This window comes from Dermacentor variabilis, chromosome 3, assembly GCF_050947875.1.
Source record: "Dermacentor variabilis isolate Ectoservices chromosome 3, ASM5094787v1, whole genome shotgun sequence".
NCBI lineage: Eukaryota > Metazoa > Arthropoda > Arachnida > Ixodida > Ixodidae > Dermacentor > Dermacentor variabilis.
Window position 1 is genome coordinate 167,206,925 of NC_134570.1, and position 10,452 is coordinate 167,217,376.

Sequence of the window (10,452 nt, forward strand, 5' to 3'; positions counted from 1 at the left end):
TTATTCCAGAGTGACCCTTGTACTAACACAATGGGAACAATATTATTTTTACTGGACTACGGTGGCGCGTTCTACTCAACGAAATTTATAGCTACGTTATTAAATTCATTAAATATGTTTGGCGACCGAGTTATGAAAAATGCGGCAACAGTTGCACGACAATGTTAGTGGCTCGTATCGAGCAGCAATGTAACAAGTCTAATCAAATTATACCAGACAAGCAATCAACGTGAAAATATGTACAAATACCGCCATCGATGCAGGAAGGATGACACGTGTAAACAAGAACGTTTCTTCCAGCCCACATGTTGTGTGGCATACGCCTGCGCTTTATTAACGATGAGGTCGCCTCCGCGAGGAAATACACTTAATACAATGGCTCAAAGCAAGTACCCGATTTGTGTATGGCCTCTTCCACTGCGACCAGAAGCCGGCGCAAGCATCATGAGAGTTCATTTTCTTTCTGCATGCATTTCTTGCAATCTAGCTCCACTTAAAATTTTTCTCACAAACGTTCTTTTTGTTATACATGACGCAACATTCCTAAAATCATAGAAGACGCCGAGTGTTGTAAACGTCACAAGAACTTCTGAACAGTAGGTAGGTACGATTTATGTACAACTCTGTTGTATTCATTGATAGCATATTTAAGACATAGGGGAATGTTTTGCGTACAGTCGCTCAATTTGCGTAACAAACTAATTTCAAGTGTCTCAGTTTGTTTAACTGTTTTTAGATCCACTGAAGACTCATTTAATAGTTCACTTTGCCACATGCCTTCACCATAATACTAAGGAAGAGCAGTGCATATCGCTCACACTGACTGCGACCCTGTAATGCGACAATGTGAGCACCGTTGCCTTTGGTCACAGGAAAAAAAATTGTGCTCGTGCTGACACACAGAAAAAAACGCCCCTATTGCAGTTTACAGGCTGGCTGATGTTTACACGTACGAACATCAATTTTATTTGTAACTGGTGACCCCAATCATTGCGATTCTTTAGCTTGGAAAAGTCTTCACTAGCGGAATATACCTTAACAAAAGTGTCATTATTTAGTTATTTTTGCCGTAATGAGAACAGTAATAAATTACTCGAAGTCATAAACCTGACGATGATATTGGCTATCACTTTTTCAAATATTATCCTCCATAGTGTAACGGGAAAACAGTGATGCCAGATTTTATTAGGCTTACTAGTGTGGCGGTCAGGGCGAGGTGGTGATGCGTATTTTTCTGCGTAAAGCGCGCGCAAAAAAGAGACACGGAAGCAAGAATGGCATGCGCACGCGACGCTGGTAGCGGAGAGAATGCTTGCTATGGTGGTGGCTTGGGTGAATCTTTCTGTGCGCTGTACGTAGATCATGCGCCACGAACTCGCTGAAGCCAACATTCTAGCGAGCTCTTTAACCGCTACCTGCGTTGCGTGCGTATGCCATTTTTTTTCTTAAGCGCCTCCTCCTTGCACGCTTTGTAGGTCACCAACTCTTCTAGCTGACACATGTGAAGGATCCCTTCTTGATCCTGAATCTTCTCCAGAGATATAGTCTTCACGCTGCCAACTGTTAGGCACACTCAAAAAGCTCTGCGAGTTCCAAGTGTCCCTGGCATTTTGTCGTTCTGAGGGAACCAGAGCTGACAACGCAGCGTTGCTACTTCTCGCGTTCCCTCCTAGGAATAAACGGCGGCAGCGGCTTTGGTTTGCCGACAAAGCAATTGTATCGATTGCTAACACGCGCGCACGCCCTTATAAGAAAACAGCAAAACTACCGCAGGCGCTACCTCATATGCCATTCACGACTGTTACAAGACCCTGCGAATAGACTTCGACTTTTTGTGTGGCTCAAATTTTCTTTTAGTTATGGTCAGTGGGTCGAGCTGAAGAACTTGATTATACATAGTATAGGTGTGTTCGCGGAGCTGCTTAACCTGCAGCGCCGCGCGAGTTTACATTTCAGCGCGGTCAGGATGGCTACAAGCACTTTTGCATGCAAATATTCATGGGTCTCTATATGCACTGAGTACACTCACCTGCATGCGCAGCCCTACTATAATCGCAGACCAGAAATAAGCCTTTTTTTATTAAATGTGTCTGCGCAAAAAAAGAGTGATATCATGGGTGAGGCCAGCTACTCCTTCTCGCTTAGGCAAACAATAAATAACAAATATAGGTCCATTCAAAGAAGTAAGCTTGAAAGAAACAAAAGTATAGCAAGGTAAATGTGAAAAGTGCGAGCGCACTAAAGAAAAGTTCACAGATAGTTCGAAGTGGTACATTGTAAGCTTCAACACGCATCCTCTGCACAGCAACTAATTGCCAGGTCCTACAAAATGAAATAAAAATAGACTGGTTGGCATTCACTTGCTGTCCACATCGAGTCCAAGTAAACACAGTGTGCAATACAACACACACACACACACACACAAACATATATATATATCTGCGAGTTATATCTGCGAGTTATATATCTGCGAGTTATATGACAAGTTGTAACCAGACCAAGAGTATCTTAGGCACACTGCGCAGCAACTCTAAACTGCGGAAAAGGGCCCTTTGGTCTTGTATATGTGATGCGAAACGTATTTAAGCGCCCTAGTACTAGTTTGCAATTCTTGACGCTTCCAGGCAACATATTATGGCACTAAATGCCCGCTTTCGCAGTTGAGTTTGGATATGGTCCCAATTTCATCTCCAGTCAGAGATAAGTGCTGCTACCCCTTGTTGACATTCTAAACTAGACTTTTGTTTACGCACAGCCAGATTTGCCCTATACGCTGATTTGCCCTAAACACTAACTGTCGTACGATTACTGCAAAATACACGATGCCTTTATGACACGGCAGACACTTGTATTTATGCTTCTTGCCTTGCGCAGACTTGAGGTGCAGATTTCAGTACGGCAGCGCGGGATCAATACGCAAAAGTTTTCCTTTATCGCCTACCTCAATCGGATTAACCACGCCTTCGCAGATAAAGTGGCTGGAAAGCTTCGTTATCGGCATATCAGAAAATCTTCTAGAGTCTGCCGTCAAGTCCGCGCTATCTAAGGCCTTATAGACAAAGATGCCCCGCTAAGTATACAAAGAAGTTTGTGCAAGTTTGTTCTGTGTGGTAACGGCCTAGTTTACTCCATTTGATTTTCGTGCAAGCATGAGTATGCTGGCAAAACTCGGCAGTGCCTAAAAAAGCGTGCCTCAGAATACAGGCATATTGAAGAAAGGCGTGTTAGTGGCATGTTAGGGTGCATTTTGGTGGATATGTTGGGTGGCCTCTGCGATAAAGCGTGTCTAATCGCTAAAGGAAAATGGACAATTTCGAAAACATTATATAGAAGCGCAACAAATTTTGAAACAGTCTAACAAGTACATAAGCGCGGCCTCGCTCTTCTTGTGATTAGGGGAGTGCGATTTCTTATCACGAAATAAGGCGCACGTGCGGTGGGATGTTTTCTACAGATTGCACTTATAAGCCTCGTTTTCTTTTCCTTCCCTTTCTTTATGCACTTGTCCTGCTTTCAGGGTACAAATTGCATTCGTGCCTCTTCTCAGGAAAATTAAGTTCAGGGATCTAATTAACAAAAGTTTTGGCTCATAAGGTACGTTCGCGATTCGCCAGCCACCTTCGTCAATATTATGCCCAGCATCAGGATTGGCTAGCACATTTATTGTGGCTAAGCATCTCTGTTAACACTTTTTGCGTAATAACTTTTTTGTGAACACGGGCCCAGTTATTCAACGCTCTGCACGTCAGAACAAAAATTGCAATCGGAATCATGTTTCATTGAAGTAATAAATTGTAATACATACTCGAAGATATAAAAGGATGTCCCAGAGCACAAGGGCCTAAATACTTCCAATCAGATAGCAGGAAAAAGAAAGACTATTATTCAGCAACAGATAGGAATGACAAACACCACAAGCAATAATTCATGAAATAGTGAATACAAAAAACATCAATGCAGAAATAGTACGAAATAATGCCAACACAGCATACATAATCATAAAGAATAAACTAGTCAGTCGTCCAAAAAACCGTAAGATATTATAATTATACACAATGTGGTATCATCTAGCAAAATATGTTCTAGCACACCCAAGAATCTTGCATCCATATTTTGCGAGATGAAATAGCAATTGTTTGGCATACGTGCGAACAATTGTTACTGATTAATTAAATAAAGCAATAGTTCTCTTTTACCGATACGTAATGAAAAGGATTGTCCTCAGGTCACCATGACGTCGCGTTGGCCTCTCCCAGAAGCTTCTCTCTCGCTATACAAGGCCTTATGGAGTCCTACGCCAAGCTAACCACGTAAATTACGAGATTTCGCCGCTACACTTTGATGCATCCTCAATTCAGACGCCTGTTGACGTCGTGCACATTTCGCGGCTGAAGCCATACTTCGCTCGCAATTATTCGCCTAACATGCGCCGAGACGGCGCTTTGCCACCCGGGGCTCCTGTTACGGAAGGATGAAAGAAGAGAGAGGACGAAGAAGATCGGAGACGCTGGCTGCGGCGTGTTGTTGGTGGTCAGCCATCTTAAATACTCTGACTCAGCGTCTCTCTCTCTCTCTCTCTCTCTCTCTCTCTCTATATATATATATATATATATATATATATATATATATATATATATATATATATATATATATATTGTAAATATAGTCTTTCTATAGTCGCAACATCTCCTTAATCATATTGACACGTCTACTTGTTTATCGTTTTCGGGGGACCGGTTTTCACCGCATAGCAAATGTTAAAGGTTATGGCTCAGCGCAGGACGCACCTACACGTATGGGAAGTTTCTCGAATGTTATCGACGGTTATATCGGTTGTATGTTGTCACCGAAGCATGTCTAATCAGTATGAGCTGCGCGAATAGTTCAGTAGTCTCTGGAAGACACCCGGGCACCAGCGATTAGTCTGGTACCTTCGATGGCCGATGTGTAAAAACCAACGCGCTTGACCCGCAGATCAGATTTCGCAGATCGCCGCTTTCTCTGTTCTTTTTGCTTTTCGGGACACAAGTACGCCCAATAAAAAGTTACTTTTGTCATTCACAGTTTTGTTGCTGCATTATTCACCGTCACTGTTACGTCACGTCTGGTAGAGGTGATTTGCGTTCATGTACCGGAAGCCCCCGACTAGCCGTGATCAAGGCCCAGACTGCAAAGAAAACACCAACGTCATCCGGGACCATGGAGCAAGCCGCAAGTTAAAACACCTGCCCCCGCAACACGTATTTCTACCTGAAAAAACCTAGAAGATTGTTGTCAAGTCTACAACCCCAATTATAGCCCCAGCCTCCTCCATCGTGCTGCAAAAGCCCAAGGAGCAACACGCTTCCGTGGATCAGCTGAAGAGCCAGAAACCTGGCTGGAGACCTGCGAATGAATCGCGACGTTTAACAATTAGAACTCCAAGGACAAGCCGCGGCACGTATACTTCGCCTTAAAAGACGCCGCCAGAAAGTGGTTTGAGAACCGGGAGTCGCCCTGACAGCATGGGACCTATTTCGTAACGGTTTCATGCGAATCTTTACGAGCGTCCTGCACAAGGAAAGGGCCAAAGCCCTGCTAGAAGTCATAACGAGAACAATCCCAATTACCCAACGAAAACATAGGGATTATCACGCAGGAGATGACTCGCCGGTTCAGACACGCCAACTCCGACATGCGAGAAGAGAAGAAAGTTATTCTCTTGATGAGGGGTGTGAAGCAAGAACTCTTCGTCGAACTGATACGCAACCCGGTAATGACTGTTGCTGAATTTGCTTCCGACGCCACAACCGTTGAGAAGACGCCCAATATGTGGGCAAGGCTATATAACCCCCTAAAATACGCCGACGTTAAAGCACTCGGCAGCGATGGCATGCGAGACACCATCACAGCGGTCATTCGCGAGGAACTGAAGAAGCTCTTTCCAAGGTGGCAGCCTCAAGTGGCGGACACGCCCAGGTCGCGCGTCTCGTTTCCGCCTGTGATTGGTCGGGCGCCTCGTGACGTCAACACTAGTGTTCGTCCGAACCGACCGCTGCCGCTACACATGAAGCGCGGTGCCAGGTAGTTTGGTGCTGTTTTTCTGAGACGGTAATGGAAAATTTAGAGAGACTACGTTTTTCTGAGGAGTCCGGCGTTACTCCCTACATGTACGAGCCGATTGCGAAGAGCCGCCCTCTCGAAGAAGCAAACGATGCTGGTGCGAGCAGTGCTTTCGACGCGAACGAAAGCGAAGTCTTGGGATCTCCTCGTGTTGGAAATGCTCTTTGGTGAGTATGTTTTTTGCAAAGCGATGTAGTGATCTGGCCCATCTTTCGCCGTTCTAGTGAGCTCGTTTCCGGTCAAACAACTGTAGTGTTGTGTTCCTGCATGCCTCCTCGTGGAACGTAAGCGGGGATGCGATCGTCGGCATTTGTGGGCTGTCCAAAGCTTTCGGCAGTCTACAAAAACGGTTTAAACGCGTCAAAAGCTTCCCGGTTCATGCAGTACGTGTAGTGACCTTCATCTGTGCGCTATCCGCACACTACTCTTAACCGAAGTCGTAAAGGAGGCGAATTCCGTCGGCTACGTGAGACGGTCGGTTTCTCGCTGTGCGCGAGAGAAGGGGGGAGCGTAGCGTCCTGGCGTGCGCCGGCTTTCCAGCACATGCAAACTCTACATTTCCACTGCGTTATGGTAGCTGCATGCAGGCTGTTTTACAACACACGTGCAAATAGAAAATTCGCGGCGCTTTGCGACGAAACCTGCGTCAAGGGCGGGAGATAAACATGCACCTTCCGTTCAGCGTGCTAACACGAAGGAGCTCGCAGTAAATGAAAATCCAGGTTTGGGCGAGTTCGTGTATTCATAAGGCCTTCGAACACCAGTTACCAACACCAACAAAGGAATGCAGGGTCGATCGATGGCACGCACGCAGAAACAAGCACGGTCAGGCACGGTCGCGGAGGCTGCGAAGGAACGGAGCACTAGTGTTGACGTCACAACGCCGCGGTTTCCGGTGTCCGCTCGCATCGTCAGCGTCAGCAGCAGCGCGCGGCATTCGACGGGGGGCGGAGCTACAGCGCAATTTTAACCGACGATTACGTCGCTCCTAATTGAAAAAGAACCCCAAATTTTACCTACATGGTTTATAAGGTTCGCGCATCCGAATATGAGCGTCTTATTGAATTCGACAGACTCTTCAGCTTCCCTTTAAAGGCATTTTTGTGTAGGTGCGGCAAGCACGTAGCGAAATGCTTGGAGGCGCGGGTCACGCGCTTACGCAGCACCAGACGGAACACCGCAGGCCGAAATGTCGAACGCCGGCGATCAAAGCTCAAGGGAACTCGGCCGTCCGTGAGCTACACCCTAGCAGGCGTCGCACCTGCTCGGAGCGATCGCCGGCGTCACACACTTTGGCCTGCGGTATTCCGTCTGCTGCTGCATAGGCGCGGCGTACCGCCACAAAGAATTTCGCCGCGGGCTCGCCACACGTGGTCCAATCGACGGCACAGGGCCACCGCTGAATCGACCAAGTCACGCGCACACGTGGTACAATGGCGAATGAACCGGTCACCGCACGTCTTCATTCTTTTCCTCTCGCTGATCACAGAGCCCCACGGTGCAAAGCTTTTCTACAGTCATCCTAGCTTATTGGCACTGCATCCGAGGCCAGCAAACGCCTTCGAGAGCAGTTGCTACTTGCTGAAAGGGAAAATGCACGATACACACACTGACAGCGAAGAAAATTTATTAGACACCAAATGTAAGCGATATAATATGTTCACTTCCGGGCCCATAAGAAAGCACATTTCTGCCGCAGTAAAACAATTGTCTGGATTTTAAAAAAGAACACTGTACATTGTAAGCATGCCATTTACTAGTATTCTACATGTCCTAACGCAATGAAATTAGTAAATGAAAGAAATGCTAAGAAATATTATCTCGTTTCATACAGAAATGTAACCACAGAGCCGTGTGTTTGAATTGTTACTTTGTACTGACACTCCACACTTTTGCACAGACTATATATTGAGCTCGCTTGACTAACAGTAAAACTTCATTTGGGCCTAGTTGGTACATAATTCTGAACTTAAAACTTACAGTGCAAACACCTAAGACGGACCACAAAAGGCAGATACGACACACGCTGGCGCTAACTCACAACTTCTTTATTTCTTCGTTGTCAATGCATATATAAGCCCTAGGCCACACAACTGCACAGGCGCACACATTACATTACAGAGATCTACCAAATTATCACATATGCAAACGTAGGAAGTCAAATTCAGATGGGTGCAGGGACAAAGATATGTCATTGATGCAATTATCACCTTGACTTTTTATGTGGTAGGCTTCTAAGGCAAGCCGCACATGCTCATTCTTGCTTTTGCCAAGAATCGACGTGCCATCAAATCGTGTCTCACAACTGTTGCACGGGTTTATATGCGCAACAAGGTGCACTCCTCTATCTACATTTTTGTTTACTTTTTGCGCATGTTCCCTGCGTGGTCCCTTAAACACATAAGGTCATCTATCAACTCAAGAAAGTTGCTTGCAGGCATAGTGTTCCTTTGGCGTTTTCTGCACCGAACAAGCTTTTAAAGCTATGCTCCCGCACCTGCGGAGAGAGCAGAGGAGGATGCCAAATTCGGCATGGTGCTTCATACGTGTTGTGCGCTGTCGGTGTGGTTTATCCCATTCCATTCTCATGTGGTAAGACATACCTTGGCTAGATAGGGCATTGCGTCAATGAGCGAGTCAGGTAGCATGCGCAAAAAGTAAACAAACATGTAGATAGAGGAGCGCACCTTGGTGCGCATATAAACTCTTGCAACAATTGTGAAGCACAACTTGCCGGAAGACCCGCCGCGGTTGCTCAGTGGCTATGGTGTTGGGCTGCTGAGCACGAGGTCGCGGGATCGAGTCCCGGCCACGACAGCCGCATTCCGATGGGGGCGGAATGCGAAAACACCCGTGTGCTTAGATTTAGGTGCGCGTTAAAGAACCCCGGTGGTCGAAATTTCCGGAGTCCTCCACTACGGCGTGCCTCATAATCAGAGAGTGGTTTTGGCACGTAAAACCCCACAATAATAATAAATAATAACTAGCCGGGACGTCAATTTCTGGCAAAAGCAAGAATGAACATGCGCGGCTTGCCTTAGAGCCCTACCACAAAAAAGGCAAGGCGATAATTGCATCAGTAAGATATCTTTGTCCCTGCACCCATCTGAATTTGACTTCATACGTTTGCGTATGTGATAATTTGGCAGATCTCTCTAATGTAATCTCAGTGCCTGCGCGGTTGTGTGGCCTAGGGTTTATATTGCATCAGAAATAAAGAAGTTGTTAGCACCAGTGTGTGTCGTATCTTCCTTTTGTGGTCCGTCTTAGGTGTTTGTGCTGTAAGTTTAAGTTGCTTGACTAAGCCATTCCTAATTAACAAGGGCTTGTATAATGAGACCAATCAGTGGTATTTTGCATGGACTAGCACACAACTATGATAAATGTCAAAGTACTAAATTTAGAATTTGGGACTCATCACACAAACAAGCTACATAATTTAGTGTAGTTATTGGGCTGTATTTCTTAGGAAGCTATTGAAAATTATCGTATTTTTACAACCAGAACCCACCTTCTGATAATGAGACATGCCGTACCGAGTAACCCCGGATTAATTTGGACAACCTGGGGTTCTTTAACATGCACCTAAGTGTAAGTACACGGGTGCTTTTACATTTCGCTCCCACTGAAATGCGGTTTTGTTTACAACTAGATTTGCGAAAGTTCCAAACAGGTTCTCCCCTATATTTCTACAGTGGGCGCTCTTTAAATGAAGCCTCAAGGTGCCAGTGAAATTGGTTCCATTTACCAGGCGTTCTATTTACTGAGAGGCATTGCAGAGAGCCAACCAACCATCAGGAGGGTGTCCTATTTCAGCGGCAGTTTCGCTTAAGCGATTTTCGTTTATCCAGATTCCACTGTAGTCCATATTAGTGGAAGAGTTGTGTCCTGCATGGACACTTTAGCATGGCTACCATCTTTAGTTGAATATTGTGGAAGCAGCAACATTTCACTGTACCCAGTACAATTATAAAGCCAGCAATATAACATGTTGCAAATGCAGCCATGAACAAGCACCTTCCCTGATCATATCCAATAGCAGCATCTTTACACGAAATTAGTCATGCTTTCTCGTGATTAAGTGCCTTGTTTTCAGAAATCAAACCGTCCTTATCACATTGGCCTCCAATCGTGTCATCCACGGAGCTGAGGTAATTTGAGATTGCATTTAATTGCCCTTCAAATAGCATATTGGTCTTATTTAAAAAGCACGTGACATCACATTCATCACCTAGATATAAAATTCGAGCTGCAACGCAGCAGCAGACATTCTGAGGTAGAAGCCTAAATATTCTTTTGAATTTCGATGCATACTCAAAACAATTACAGACAGGGCTGATAGTGTAGCAA